The sequence below is a fragment of the Athalia rosae genome, chromosome 1 (genome assembly GCF_917208135.1).
Source record: "Athalia rosae chromosome 1, iyAthRosa1.1, whole genome shotgun sequence".
NCBI classification, from domain to species: domain Eukaryota; kingdom Metazoa; phylum Arthropoda; class Insecta; order Hymenoptera; family Athaliidae; genus Athalia; species Athalia rosae.
The window spans coordinates 16,860,394-16,873,288 of NC_064026.1; the positions used below are offsets into that span (position 1 = coordinate 16,860,394).

Below are 12,895 nucleotides of genomic sequence, written 5' to 3' on the forward strand. Positions count from 1 at the left end.
ACTTTTAAAGGGCACTAGGTGAAGGAGGTCCCTTGTGAAAATTGGCTAGTCAGGTTGAATATGTCTTTCGCGTACTTTTTCGTCAAACCTCCGACATTAATCCTATGAAATCGTTTCACCGATATTGGTACGTATATATAAGATTTGTCGGTTCTTTTGTTTCTTAAAAATCCTCAAGCTGTAAGATCTACCGAGGGGCGGACTCCGGGTTTTGCAACTTTTCATTAACGTTTAGCGTACACTTTGGACGGTTGAACGCACGTAATCGCTCGTGCTAATTGCATATACCTAATAACGTGTGCTTCCGCGGGTTCGCGCATGCATTCGGTTTACACACAGTTTAAGTATTCGCACGTACTAACGTTTCTATATATACCTATATGCAAAGTAACGTGTCGTTCTTTCGTAAAACAAATAAAAAGCAATTCGGTCACGGCGGAACGTCGCGGCGCTGCATCGACCATTAGTTACAAATTATTCAAGCTTTGGCCGATCCGACAATTAGCGAGTCCGTCTGAATTTTGTACCTCGTACGTAATTACTTCGTCCTCGGACCGCGCGATTCGTTGAAAATTCAAAACCGTCATTGTTTCGTTTTTTTTTTTTTTTTATTAATTTTGAATTTTTTTTTTTTTATTTATTTTGCAAATTTCTAATCCGTTACACGGAGTTTACGGCGGAACGATTGAGATGAATTCTCGCGAACCTTTACAGAAATTTTTTTTTTTTCTCCAACAGCGCGATTGTTCGTTAACCAAAGTTTGTTCGTACCCATCGCTATGAATCGGTCTATCATCAATTACGCGAAGCTGCTTGACCTGCCTCAAACCGAAGACGTATTACCGTTTCGCCGGTAGAAGAGAAAAATAATTAGAAGTGTATGAAAGAAAATTTTTTGATAAACCGTCAGACACCTAAGCGCCAAGATCGTTGAATCTTCCAGAGAATAATCTTAACACGCCCGACGAGAATAAGGAAACGTTGCGATGGACGATATATACACCCGTATTACCGAAACGTGCTAATAAATGTGGGTCACAAGCGTTGTTTTCGTAGCTACATAATCGATAGATACAAGTACGCCGCGATCACAAATGGGTGTTGCGATCGGAATCAATAAGCTCGTAATATCTCTCGAAAGTCAAACTCATCATCATCATCATCGCCGGGGGAGTGTCCCGAACAATGGGATTTCAAATTCCATTATCCCACCGTAGCCGTATTCGTTGAGTGAGAAAAAAAAAGAAAAAAAAGAAAAAAAAATAAAAAAATAAAAAAGGGAAAGTATTGACCGAAGCGAGATGTTTGTAGTTTACGATTGTCGTACCTATGTGTACCTACTATGTGCGACGTGGTTACGGGTAAGGTAGACGCGCGACAAGTAGTTCCTTTGACGTTAGTTGATTGCACGTCGGAATGACGAAAACCTTGACATTTCGAGGTGCGATCAAATAATCGTTGTCCCCGCAGTTCTTTTTAATGAAATAAATTATCACGGTGGACAACGAGAACTCGACGATCGACGACGGGCAGTGAAAGTAATAGCGGGCCCGCGGATCGACCTCGTCGCTGTACACGGTATATCCTACAAAGAGTCACGAATGCCATCGGCCAGGTCGCGTAACGCGAAGATCGTGTCTCTCGTTTCGTTATTGGGTAGCTTCGCTTTTTCGATATTCTACAGTCGTATCCCCCCGCGACGACTCGGCAGGTCGTTTTTCGTCCCTCCCGCCCGGTTTGAACCGAAGATAACTCCGAGGCAACTTGGGTCGCGTACGACGACACCGTCGGGTGAAAAACTTCCCTCGACTATAAAGAAAAAGAGCGAAGAAAAACTATAGAGAGAGAGAGAGAGCTCTCCCGGGCGATCGTCCTTGAAAATCTATGACGCGTGCACTCGCTGTCGGTACGAACGCTCGTCGTATTGAGATTCGATCGACGAATGTTTCGAATTTCTTATTTTCAGTTTATGTGCTACAACAGCGAACTTTCCTCCAGGGGTATAAAATAGATTGTGCAATAAAACTATTACCGTTTAATATTAAAACCGGGAGAACAGTGTGAAAGTAAGAGGATGCGAGAAAGGAATCCAAGAAATACCTTTATGCAATTCCGTTTATAATTATACGCTCGAACGACGAAATAAAATTATCTTTTACTCAGGCGTTGTGTACGAGGCGTTGTCGCATCTTTCGATAATTAAATTTAACGCCCTTTTCCTACCCGCGCCGTATGCCGTCATTACCAAAAGAAATCAACGCCGACTTTCAAAGCCGACTCCCTTCCCTTCCTTCCACGTATAGGTATCAATGAATTTTGAACGAATAAAACGGGTGAAAAAACCTCGTTCGAATCGGCGTTATACGTATGTACGGCGCGTATGAATTATCGATGTAAATATTATTTATCGTCAACTCGACTCGGCCTCCCGTAGAAAATAATAACCGAGTGTTCAATTGCTCCAAATGACGCAATGACATCTTGAGCGTCTTATACGATAGCAGCTGTCTCGGTATACTCATCGGGTGTTACACCTAACGGTGAGTGTAGAATTTGACCACGCGGAGAAGAATCCGAACGGATTGTTTACAGGCGTATTTTTCTCATGTACTAACTTATGCCGGTTACGTAACGACGCGCTGTACGCGTACCGAAGTTTCTTTGACTTGATTTCAGCTGGACCGCATTCCTCTTATCGTTTTGGACCTCTGGCGCCCGCCGATGTGTTCGCTACCTCCCGATAGAGAGCAGAGGTGGACCCCCACGTCACCGACGAATTAGATCGTTCCCTGACGGCGATCGAAGTTCAGACGAACGTGGAAACGAAGAATTCGTTCGTACGAAGAAATCGTTGAAATTCTCGCAAGAAATTACGCCGAAGAACGCGAAGAGGTTGAAAACTTGCTTATCAAATTTATCACGACTCGCAACTTTCACGCGATTCTTACGCGCTGGTTTTTAAGATGCCTCGATTAATGCGCTTGTGTATATAAAATTGACACGCAGCTTATATTATGCCGTTTTCGCGGAAGTCTCTTACCTGAATCGCGTGCCTCTGTACAGTCAGTTGAATACCGGTAATAAATGTACATAGATATATACATATACATATATAATATATGTATATATCGTAAGTATTTTTAAGTGTCCTCTGTAAATATATTTATTTTTTTCATTCTTTGGAATTTCTGCTGCAATGGGAATAATAAGGAATAAATTTTGACTCGCACGGAATCGCTTGCCAGAGGTATAAAAAGAAAGTCTATAACATATCGAGTCTCCGCGATTTCCATCGCCCCCATCTTTGAGTCTCCCCGTTGCTCAGGGAGTGGCCGATTCCCCAACTGGATATTCCTACGTGTAGTACTGTGTACTTCAATAAGGTCAGGTTCAATTTCTCTGGCAAAATCCGGGCGACAGCGAGGGCTACAAGCGCACGCCAAGTGTTGATCGAGGCTGCACTTTGAAAATTTCATCAACTTCCAACGGATGCAACGAATCTGACGTTTTGTAAGAACGATTGATCTTTGGAAATGAAATAAGAGGAGATCGCGATTTCCGTCGGTGAATCAGAAGAGTATAAAAAGAAAAGAAGTCCATTACCAAATAGATCCACATCGTTGATCGGACGTGTCGAACAATTTCACCTGCGCATTATAAGAGTTTGCGAAAGTGGCATAGAAGTAATTAATTAATCAAATGTAACACCGTTTCATTTAATCGCGGATAACTTGTACGCGGCTACCCACGTTCACAGATTTATTCGCAGTGGCGAATATCGGAACGATATTCACCGAACGTATCCAGGCATCGATGTCACTCGGGGCTGCGCGGCGCCGTGGATATGCGAATAAAATATTGCGCGCCATTTCCGACGCTCGTCTTTTCAAGGATGTGAAAATCCATTTCATCACATTACCGTAGGGTATGCCCCCTGAAGATGTGATTTCTACTTTTGCTATGGCTGACGCGTCGCGATGCAGTTGAAAAAATATGAGGAAAAATCCTGGAACAGGCATCGCTATTGAATATTAAAGTAAATTGACGTCCTTTCCATTCGGCTCCCGTATACTTTGATAGTATGATCGCTTCTGAAATTAACGTTCGCGAGCGGTTTAAAAACTAGCGATTTCAAAGCGGGCGAGTGTCTCGATCTCGTAGCGCTTCGGGATAACCATTTGAATGGTTATAGAACGTTCTACAAAGTTTGAAATGTGATACTCGTTCCTTCGTAACGACGATACCCAGCTAGCTAGGTAAATGCAGCAAAAATGAGTGAAAAGTCTTCGATCACCGTTCACCGCCGGCGTCGTTGGTCGAAGTTGGCGATGAAATATACAGAATGCGTGAAAAGAACGTTCGGCAGGTGTCGCCATCTTGGATCCCTTGGTCGGCCAATGTTCGAACTAAGCAAAGTAGTCGCTCGTCACTTGTTGCGTCGCCGTGCAACCGCCCGGCACGGTCGACCTGCGCGCTAAGATTTGTCAAAAATCATCCTCGCAAGTTCAGGTGATAGTTTTTACCGCGTCGCGAGCGTCGACGTGCCGGTTTACAAAAGTGACCTCGAATTTTGCGAGCGTTTATTTCTCACTTTCTCCTATCTGAAGTTCCAGTGGTTTTCAAGTATTTTTCTAGGGTGAACGGTGATTTGAAATTCTTTGGTAAGAGTATTTTTGTCAGGATACAAGTTTTGCTCCTCGCATCCCTCCTGGAGGCTGCAGCCCGCACGGATTCCTTCACTCGCTGACAGAGATTTGTTTTGTTTATTCTCTTGTCTGGAACCAGCAGCATCCGAAACCATGATGGTGAGTCGTTTATAACTCAGAGGCATAACGCTCAACGTTTATTACCGTTTATCTTTTAATTAATACCGTTCGCTCGACTTGGGGGACGGTCGTTTATTTGATAAAAAAGAAGGCTCGGAAGGTCGGTGAAAAAAGTGAACATCATTGAATACCGACCGATAAGTAAGATGAGTGGATGTAAAAGTGTTTCTTTTTTTTTCGTTAGGGTTGATAAGTCCGACGCGTAAATTATCGAGAAAATTGAAGGTCCGCGATTCCGACCTTGCGGAATGACATTTTATTCGAAACACCGAGTTTGATTAAGGAGTGATTATACCGCCGACGAGAGCACGTGCAAGTTTGAAAATATCGAAAGAGAACAAAACAAATGATGAATTTTCCGGTGCAGCCTTCGAGTATCGTTCTCTCGCGCGTTGTCCAAAAACATGGCGAGTGTTGCGAAGTATTCAATTGAAAATTACTGAAAACAATACGACGAATAATGACAATAAGAGAACTGAGAACGTTAAGAGAAGAAGGTAATGCGAATTAGTACGGAGGAGCTGGACACAACGATAAGATGCGAAGAGCTTTATTTACGTTATATCACAGAGGTTCATTGTCAGCAAATGCGCTCCGTAACTGTAGCCGTAATTAAAAGCAAACAGAGTCAAACAACGAGCATCCCGGGTGAATGAAGCCGATTAAATAATGTTCGGAGTGCGTAGCTCGTTACTCGCCATTTGGATACATCGCGTATAAGCTGTACACAATTGTTCGCAGGTATCAACCCAAATTCCTATCGTAATCATCGACGATATACGTCCAACTTCTTTTCACATATTTCATTCCCAATCAAACGGCCCGCCTTGATTTCATCTTAGCTGCGAAGCGATGAGCTCTTATCCCATCGGTGCGTTCACCGCGTTGCAGTTCGTCACGAAACATTATCTCGTACCAGCGAAACTCACGGGACTTCATTTATCTCACATCGCATCGTACGGTTTGTGGGCGTTCGAAGGAGTCACACCAGCTTATCCGAGGACCCGCTTTCTTTCTCACTTGCCTTGAAAATAGAATGAAAAGAGTTGGTTTTTCTTCGGGTTTGTAAACAGCGCCAAAAAAGTCATCTGCTCCTACGATAGCCTCGCTGTAATCCTCAAACGCGGTCACATACACGAATGTGCCCGCACCGGTTACTATTACAATAATAACAATGATAATAATAAAATTCACATTTCGCCAGCGTACGTCGGCGTAAACCGGACTACATTCCTATTCCCTCTGACATACGTATAAACGGTAGGCTATTCTGTGATAATGTTACCGGCATTTCATTTCATTCTCTGTAGTATACCAATGAAATCCTGGGACTATATCGGCAAAGAGTAATTTGTCTAGAGGAATTTCCGTCTTGAATAATAAAAAAAATTACACCCCGCGATGCGATGCGATGTGTGCCGCACGTTTATACGTATATGGGAGCCTAGTTTCGGAAGACATGACCGCGCTTGGTACGAGAAAAGGGGTAAAGATAGACGCCCGACGCTCGTATTAAACCCTCGTTTGAAAGACGCCCGAAATAGCGAACGAAGGAAACCACACGGCGACGAGGCGCCCTTCCTTCCTTCCTTCCTTCCTTCCTCCGCACATTCCTTTTCTCCTTCTCGTTTCGCGCGGGCTTCCCCAAGGAGACGCCCATTCACAAAGAGATCCTATGATAAAAACGTAGCGAAATTTCTCTTCCCACTTCCTCTCTCTCTGTTCCGCTGTTTCTATGTTTTCTCCCAAACTCCTCGCGCTTTTCCCACGTACGTTCAACCCCTGCGTGTGCGTATTAACGTGCCACACAAATTCTTTATTCACACCGCGTCGTAAACGACCTTTATTTTCCTATACCGTCTCTACTTGGCTAAATATAATAACGTAGGTATACATACATATACACAATTTCTGTTGCGACTGATTTTTCCTTTTTCTTCTTTCCTCGAAGCGCACTCCTGGCGAATAAATTTATAAGATCTGATCGCCGATGCGATCAGTTGTTGCTTGCCGCTGAAGTAATTCGATGTTCGTCAGACTCGAACCCGATTTGAATGTTTTTTACCCACCTCCGACAAATAGGCCTTATAATTGTTCTTTTTTCTTTTACCGTTTACACGAAGTGCGAGACACGAGGATTCGAATCGCGGATACATAGAGTTCGACGTATCCATATGAAGGAATTGAAGAGCGTCTGATTCAAATTCCATGTGCGGCGGCGGGAAGTTTTCGTTTTTCGACCGACTTTAGATTCTTTTAAAAATCATGAGGTTAGACGTTGGCCGTAGGTTGTTCGGGCCATTGTCTTAAAATTCCTTGACATATAATATTCCGCTGGAATTTTCGGCTCGGTATATGGGAGCAGGTGTTGGCTTCTTATACCGGTACTTCTACTCCTCCTACCACTTCTTCATTCAATATAATACGACCCCATATAGCTCGTCCTTTTATATTTATACCTACCTACCTTACTGCCTATATACCTACAGTTACCCTGGTTCGTTTTCACCAGCTTGAAAAATCAAACTCTCATCCGATGTCGCTTTGCGTTCTCCTATTCCCGCTTGTAAGAGTCAAAAACAAAATGCGATATGAATATGAATAAGTAACAACTATATGTATGTCGCGCGTATGCCTGAATTTTCATCTGGTCAGGGGTGCGTTTCGGATATCTTTATACCGCTCGTAAAATTTGGTATGCTCGTTTACGTATTGTGTGAGAAACTTGGGGAATTTCGTCGCTTCAACTTTGACGAAAACTTTGAAAATATCATGAACGGAATTTTCACATATTTTATCTCGTCGAACGCGTTCCACTCCTTTTGTATAGGATTCACAGAAATATATCTATTTTTCCATTATTTAATTTTTATCATTCTCGCCCGGGCTACGTTATACCGCGGGCTCATAGAATATCATGGGTACCTGATTCAACGGAACATTTCGAGAGGAGGAATTCTCTCGTGGGACGTTGATATAATTATTATATTTCGAACAATGACGGACAATCGCGTCCCGGTGGAGTCGAGTATCTCGCGAAGTTGCTCGATTTGTAACCGTCGATCCAGCTGTCTTTACTTTTTTGTTCTACTCCCGTATTTTTTCGTCTCAGTTTTATCTAATTTCGATTCGAGTGTTTGGATCGTATATTTCGGATAGCTAGCGCGACCCGGTAGGTTTCACGCTGCATTTATAGATCAGTGAAGAGTCGTATCGGTCGTATATACCGCGGGAGAGAGTGGGGAAAAAAAAGTGCTGCGGAAGCTGGTTCGGTAGCGTTTACATAAATCGTGACATGACCGACCGACCGACCGACGGAGCGACCGATCAACCGACCGCCATATGGGAGCCGGAAAAGGGCGGCCTAAAATAGTCACGGTTTCGATGACGCTGCACCGCAGGGACTGCACAGAGTACAGATTTTCATCCCAGTCGTGGTTCGAAATGCATCGAAGAAACCGAAGGATTCGAGACGTCCGAACGAGGAGATCGAACCGACGATTTAAATCCGAATGAAATGAAGCAATAACGCGCCGTCTTGTAGAAAAATTCCCACACAATGAAGCGTCGGATACGCGGGGGGAGAGGACAAAAACATCCGTGCACAAAAAACCGTGAGGAATTCCTGAAATTTGGAGGGTGCAGCGAGTGCGGAGCGATTTTCTCGAACGTATTTCTATGGGAAGGAAAACTATACACTTGTGAAAAACATCTGGCGGGTGACTGCAGGTCGAATAGCGTCTTCTTCTTCCTTCTCCTTATTCTCTTGCTCGGGATCCCAAATCCACACAGCACAAAAGGACTCGTACTCTGATATAGAATAACCGCGCATCTCCTCGATACCTACGATGCGAAATCCCGCACCGTCGACGTTGTCTTCTTTTGAGGTTTCCACAAAATTCGAATCTGTCAATTACCGTGAATTCTTGATAAGGTTAGCACGGAAAATTGCAGAGACCGAAAATGGCCGCCGCTTTAATTGCCGCACCTGAGCATTGTTAGGCCGTAGGAAAACGTGGTGCACCGAACGTTACAGTCTATATCTCGTACCTGTTTGGGCTGGTCTCGGTATTCGCATTCGCATAGAGGTGCTAATATCTTCCAGTTGGGTTCCTTTGCGACCCTCTTTTGTCCCCGACTTTGTCAGGGAGCCGCGCGTCGCCATGGGTTCGACGTGTAGCAAAACTGGCGCCGCTGACTCGGCCCATTAAACACTCCACCTCGGAGGTTGTTGAGAAAAGATGGCGAGAAAAAAACGTTTTCTATTCGTTCACCACCTCGACACTTTTCATCATTCGAAATTACGAAAATAACGCCGAGACGTCGAGCTGCAGGTTTGGGTTACCTGTTGTCCATAGCGTTGTTTATAGTTTTTTCGATTATTTGCTCGTTGTGATCTAACGGGAAAGTAAGTAATCGCGTATGGATCACCCTTTGAATGAATTTCACGGTCTGAGTTCACCGATAAAACGATAACGATGGTTTGGATCGCGGTAGTCACCAGAGCCGCAAATCGACCTGCATCGTCAAGAGTTAGTCGGAAGTGCGGAATATCGAGCAGCCGAGCCCAGTTATTCTTCAAGTTGCGACCCATCGCAACGCGATTCAGCGGTAGATAAAGTTATGACACGGGGTGACGAAGAGGAGATTTCATTTTCGAGTATCAAATTATAGTAAGGAATTTCGCATGGAATTTAAATTTCAAAGCCTCGTCGCAGATCTGATCAAGATAGAGATACCCGAATGTGATATGCGGTTAATTATCTGTGACTTACCGTAATAAGATCTGGTACCTATACTGTCTCCTAATTATACGGCGATCACGTAATATTCAGCGGACTAATCTTCTTACGAGGGAAGTCTGCGGTGACTGATTGTGAGTCGCTATTAGAACATAATCTATTATATTATATCTGATTGAATTGTGTCTGATCGAACGTAGACTCGAATCATCGGCTCATTTCATTTCGGGAGTCGAATGTCAACGCGTTTTGTGGGTTAGGTTATTGTAAAATAGATCCAGTTACTAATTCGAATTTTTTATTGAAATGTTTTTAGCACACACCAATGCTGACCACAGTTGCGAGTGTCCGTTTATGATATAAATTTGTTCCGGTTCCTTTTGCAGACGACTGTAGCGGCGACTCGAACTTCTAAGTTCTTAATTGTGATTGTTCAGATTTAATGCTCGCGATTACCGAACAATGAAGAAGATCGTAAGAACATTATCGAGAGTGGTGAAAGAAAAGGAATAGTCATTGCTGTTATTATCTCAGAGAGTGCGGGAAGAACAAAACGAAGAGAAGTGGAAGAGGAAGAAGACGCTCTCTGTTTTTGGCCCTAGTCGAAGTGTGTGGCTTCAACTCCATTATCGTCATTGCGTAAATGGACATTGTTAAGACACTTGACTGTTCCATAAATAATCGCCCATATACGTACGTGTGTAGCACATCCACTCGCGTGAACTTTGCGGACTGATACACAAGAGGGCTTGACTTACCTCCATGTATACGATGAGCCGTACTATTTTCCATCTCTTTCATTATCGGAACTCGGAGGTACGCTGTCCTACTTTATTTCTGTACAATGCTGTGCATGAAACGTGTACTACTACCACGTATCGCGGTTCGCTTTTCAATTTGTATAGATGATAAAAGAAACAAGGATATCCGACAGCGGTGATTCCGTAGTCGAGCACATTTTCATAAAAACCGAGCGGGGTGCGTCCGTGAAAAGTATAATCACGAGGAAACCGAAGTTCTTTCGACGATCGTGAAAAATCTGCCCCGCTACCGACGTCGTAGTTCTCCTCATTTAGAGCGACGAGTGCCCGCTATTCGATTCCGCGGAGAGGTATTGCTTTTTTAATCACGAGGTCGTCAGCCGTGAAACGTGAGAACACCCGTATTACCTGTGTGTGTGTGTTTTTTTTTTTTTTTTGATTTCCGAGCCTCGTTCTGTTTCCCCCAATTTTTTATTTTTTTTATTTTTATTTTTATTTTTTTCACGCCGAAAAGAAGGATCAGCGAGTGTGCACCGAGTCATCGGGGTTAACCGAGCGGCGAAGAATAACCGATCTCAAAATCGGATCGTCGGAGCGCCGGCTGCACGACTGCAGGGTCACGGCTAATGGATAATTGATAAGAAGTGAGGAGAGCTCCGTCTTTGAAGACGACTATACTCGAATACAGCCCTCTTCATTTTTCATATCACATTCCGACCGCATACCGTCGATGAGAAAACTCGTTCAACGATACCATATTCTCGACCGGATAAATGATCTCGGATCATCGATCATCGCTCAAGGCCCGCGGAAGATTCGATCGTTGTCCGCGTTTCGCCCGACGTTGTTACGCGGCCCTGCGGAAATCCGAGTCGAATGGGTGACCGTTGAAATCCGTTTTGGTGAGCGTTTCTTGGCTATGAAAAATTAGCTCGAGCCCGAAGACCTCGTTGACAATCGCCGGTATCGTCGAGGTGCCTACCAACTGCAGCGCGTTTCAACAATCGTTCTTTTGTTTCCTACTTTGCAAAATGCCCGTGGCATCGCGTGCTGTTCTTCCCGCAAGCTCTACCGACGCGTACGCGCGAACTGGTAACGTTTGCGTCTACGTATTTCATATACATACATAAGCCCGGTGTATCGGAGAAGAGAAAAAGGAGAATCCGAAGCACGAGGAGAGAGAATCGCTATTCTCGAGTCGTCTCTCCTCACTCATCGTTCGTTGTATGCAGCATACATCGCAGCGACGACGTATACGTGGGCTCACTTCATGCTGCATTTCAATAGCCTTCAATGCCTTTGTTTCTCCTCGTACTACAGCGAAACGGGTACTCCACGTGTTTCCATACAACGAAACTTATTCTCAACGTCGCTCGGTTTATGCCTACTAGCGTTAAAGCTCGTGCGACTCGAGTGTTACGCTTCGTGAATCTACGGTGTAACACTACCGGCGATAGCACGTATCGCGCCAAACATCGCTGTGACAATTGAATGACGAAAGCCGACGTCGCGAACCGTCGGTTCACCTTCGCGCGGCGAGTCGATCGAATTTTCAAGACATTCGATACTCCCCGGTTCCGTCTACTCGGGATCACTCGACGTATATTTTCAAAAAGTCATCGCGTAGGACGCTCCGTGCAGAAGGACGACTGACGTCGATTTCCGATGACTTTAGACGCGCGGTCCATTCGATCGAGGTTCGCAAGACACAAGAGCGACTGCGCTTGAATAGACCCTTGTATTTTCGAGTGGAACAGCGGGAGTCGGTTTTTCTATTTTTTTTTTCTATTTTTTTTCTCCCTGTTCAGTCTTCTCTCATCATTCGTTGTGCTTTCGCCCGCTACCGCTGAACCACTGGCACAAATTTTGCTGGTTTATTATACCGCGTTGTTGAAATCCGATCGTTATACCGACCGAAAGGCAGGATCGGATATACGTATTCGCGTAGATGAGTCACGGAACGCGGGGGAGGCTGGAAGTCAGGTTAACCCGTTTTCAGTCATCTTTTAAAACTGCGTAGTCGTAGGAGGCGCGAGGATGTTGAACCAAGGGCTCGTTATTCCGGATAACGGACTCGCGCATCAATTATCGTAAAATTCAATTGACTAGCGCGTAACCGTCCCCGTTAATTTTTATCCCATGCCGCGATTTAACGCGAATCAAGATTTCGCCCGGATGGCGCAGCGGCTGCGGAGAAAGATCGTCTTTCTTCATTCCGTAAACTCTGAACCCCGTAACGATAACCGATATACCGATCGTTGCTCAAGAGATCTGAATAGTCACGCGATTGATTCCGTCTGTCCGCGTACGCCGCTAGGATTAAATAATAAATCTGGTAGAAATCGATCTTTGCCCAGCTATTGAAATTCGATAGTTTCTCGTAACTCAGGCTCCACGGTATATATTCGTCTCTGCGACAATCATTGAAACGAAACTCTACAAAACTCGAACCGGCTAATGGCGAAGTGACGGTCATCCGCGACCGATCGAGTCTCATTCGTATAAAAAATTCCGGACACCTTCAGGTGACGCATCGCCATCTTTTCAAAAGAGTTGTGTATTCGTT

General features: G+C 44.5%; 1 protein-coding gene across 1 annotated transcript in view; it reads left to right on the top strand.

Annotated features, from left to right (window-relative positions):
- The first annotated feature begins 4,449 nt into the window (after positions 1 to 4,449).
- LOC105689013 overlaps positions 4,450 to 12,895 on the top strand; it is a 129,512-nt gene continuing 121,066 nt past the window's right edge. The window contains exon 1 of the mRNA XM_048649379.1: positions 4,450 to 4,805. The gene's annotated coding sequence lies outside the window, so the exon portion shown is untranslated. The remainder of the gene's footprint in view (positions 4,806 to 12,895) is intronic.